Here is a 3550-nt window from a genome sequence, read left to right as displayed (position 1 = left end):
CTTCATCATCCTTCTGAGCAATACTGAGAAACTTCAGTCACACAGCATAAGTTTAATTTATTGTACTTTACGTGGGAGAAAGCAGAGTCTGTAGTTGATAGGGATGAGGTGAATCCTGACGATGGGTTCAGTGCAGCATTATCTTGCTCCCGTTCCTGTGACTCTTCTTTGAGCATGCTTGGTTAGCTGGATGGCTGTCAGCTTCCATTCAAGTAACACTTCTTATTGTCTTGCTTTGTGCCAGTCACTGTGGTGGGGCTGGGGACACAGACCCTAGCCTCAGGAGCCACTGAACTTGTGTGGTGAGGTTTTTCTGGCATAGGATCAGCATGTGCAAGGATCAGGAGGTATGAGAAGAACAGCAAGGGCAGGACACTGCAGGTGGGTCTCTTGTCGGGGTGCTTGGGGGCATGACTGGATGTGAAGTACCCAGTGATGGGGGATGGGCAGCGGAGGGCCTTCTGTGCTGGGCTCAGTGAGGAGCTTGAAGGGTTTCAGGTCAGGTCAGATGTGTCCTTTAGAAATATTCCCAGGAAATAAGTGCAAGGATTGGCAGGAGCATAGAGTGAGACATTGGCTTTAGGGTTACATTTATGCCTCTGACACTTGGCAACAGGGGACCCACTTGAGCTCTCCCTGGTCTGTCCTCCAGCTGCAGCGAGGAAAGCCTTGCTGATCGTACCAGAGTTGGGAGTTCCAAAGCCAGAAGGTTAAATATTTGTACCATTTGCCTCTTACAGTCTCTCATTAGAAAATAGAGGCAACTGGAGAGTTGAGTTAGGTGACAAGGTCTTGAAGCAGAAACAAAATAGGATTCTAGAAACAGAGTGAGCACCCAGGATGCCCTTCCAGGAAATTGAGGATTTACCTCTTTGAATACATGTAAAGAAACATCTTAGGTGGCATCCACATGTTTATGAAATTGGAAATGAATATTTCACCTGTTTTTTTCTCTAAACCAATGGCTTCTGAATTCCTGCAATTTTCTTGATTTTAAAAGCCTTTCTCTAGGACAGGTGATAGGAAAATCTATTTCAAACCTCTGCGCCAGTTTACAAAGAGTTTAGAAAGTGAGTTTGCTGAAGATGGAACAGAAGAAAACCGATTGTTTTCAGGGGCTCATTCCTTCTGCACATTGAGTGCCTGCTGTATGCCTACTACTGTGTGACCCACTGGGTCACCCTTAGCCATAGTCTTCTCCAAGGATGGTTGGGTAAAGCTGTAGGCAAAGACCAACTGCAGAATGACCGAGGCAACCTTGGAGAAGGAGAGCTGGGGAGTCAGATGTGGGATCCTGCCAGACTTCTCAGAGGAGGCACTGGTGCTTGAGTAAAATGCACCTCACAGGCGCCTACTGCAGGGAGCATGAGTGACCAAGGGCCTGCTATCCCCAACTGCTCCCCACCAATGCCTGTGTGCAGTGGGGACACCTGGGGTCCTAAGGGAAACCCTGGCAGACAGGACTTCCATACAGTTTTATCCAAACTGCCCTAGACCACAGCCTTTCCAGCCCACGGCTTCCACCAGTCTTCTTTCTGTCCCCCAGATAGACTTGCATCACAGTCTGACATCTACCTCGACCTTCTCTAGTTCCCTCCCCACTTCCTTTCATGCAGGCATTTCTTCTGATAAAATCCTACACATTTAGTCACATTGGCGCCAGCCTCTTGGAGAACCTGGACCAGCACAAGTTTTAAAGGCTACGAAGGGGCCGGCCTGTGGCTCACTCGGGAGAGTATGGTGCTGATAACACCAAGGCCATGGGTTCGGATCCCATACAGGGATGGCCGGTTTGCTCATTGGGTGAGCATGGTGCTGACAACACCAAGCCAAGGGTTAAGATCCCCTTACCAGTCATCTTTTAAAAAAATAAAGGCCACAAAGAAGTCAACTAGAGAAGGGGAAGGGAAAGGACTGTCCACACACAAGTGAGGATCCCAGCAGGTGATAGGTGTGGGCTCAATGTCACTGCTGGAATAAGGGAAGCCTGTTGGGGTTGGGCTGGGCAGGGGTTGGGGGAAAAACAAGACCTCAGAGAACTCCAGAACTTGACCAAGGAGCAAGGGCACGGCATTATCAGATTCATGTTTTAGAGCAGGCAGTCAGGCAAAAGCCTCTTCATTCAATGTTAGCCTGCAATGATTTGCACTTGTCATGTGGAGATCAGATATTTTTGTCTGAGGAGCCACAGCTTCTGTCATTTAACAAGTGGGGAGACTGAAGCATGGATAGGGCTCAAATCTGCATCTAAATTCAGGTTTGAAGCTTTTGATTTCCTGATTTGGTCCCTGCTGTGGATTGAATGGCCTCCCAAAGTCACTGAAGCTTAATCCCCATTGTAACTTGAGAGTGGGAAATCCTATCATGGTAATTGAAAGGTGGGGCTTTGAAGAGGTGATTGGATTCTGAGGACCATGCCATAGTGAATGGATTAATAATGGGGGTCATGGGTGTGCTTTTGTTTTTTTTTTAAGATGACCAGTAAGGGGATCTTATCCCTTGACTTGGTGTTGTCAGCACCACGCTCTCCCAAGTGAGCAAACCAGCCATCCCTGTATAGGTATCTGAACCCATGGCCTTGGTGTTATCAGCACCACACTCTCCCAAGTGAGCCTTGGGCCAGCCCTATGGGTATGCTTTTGAGGGCATTAAGAGGAGAGGATCTGAGAGTCTCTCTGTGCTTCCACCATCTCACAATGTGATACCTTGTGTCGCTGAAGCCACCACCAAGGAAGACCCTCACCAGATGTGTTCCCTGGACTTTGGACTTCCCAGCCTCTGAAACTAAGCAATAAATTTTGATTTCTTACAAATCACCCAGTTCCAAGTACTTTGTTATAAGCAATAGAAACTATATAGTCCCTAAAAGGGTAACAGTAGAACTAGTTCACACGGCCTAGCGCTGTGACCAGGCCATGTGGTCAACACTTCACATGCGCAGTGACCTGTTTAATCCTTACGACCACCCGCAAGGCAGCTACTCACACCGTCTATGCTTACAGACGAGGAAGGTGAGGCACAGAGAGGTCACTCAGCCACTCCTAAGCAGCAGAACTGGGAGTTGAACCCAGGCAGGGAACCCATGGGTCCCTACTGTTCCCCAGTCACAGGACTCTGTCATTCTCATTCATAAGCTCCTTTTAAGCTGCCACTCTGTCAAGGAAAAAATAATCCTCGTAAATGCCAGGGTTGGTTTTGCCTCCATATTTCTGTGGTTCTGGTTTAACACTTTGCTTTAGGGCCTCCTAAGAGCCAGGCTTGGCAGACCTCTACCATGTAATTGAGTCCTTGTGGCCACCCTTAAAAGGTAGGTACTGGAGAAAATTAGGGCTCAGGAAGATCAGATGAGTTGCTCACAGACTCCCAGGTGATAAGCAGTGGCCCCAGGATGTAAATGCAGCTTTGTCCTGTGTTATTTACACTGTCCATATCGGTCTGCCTTGAAGGTGGTGCTGAAATGTTTATAATTGAAACCAGGGTCCCCAGTGTGTTCTCTAAGTCATACTTATTTACAGCTGCCCAAAGCTGTCTGGTAGCTTTTAAAAAATAC

This window comes from Galeopterus variegatus, unplaced genomic scaffold (assembly GCF_000696425.1).
Source record: "Galeopterus variegatus unplaced genomic scaffold, G_variegatus-3.0.2 Scaffold1018, whole genome shotgun sequence".
In the NCBI taxonomy this organism is placed as follows: domain Eukaryota; kingdom Metazoa; phylum Chordata; class Mammalia; order Dermoptera; family Cynocephalidae; genus Galeopterus; species Galeopterus variegatus.
Note: the sequence above shows the minus strand (reverse complement) of the source record.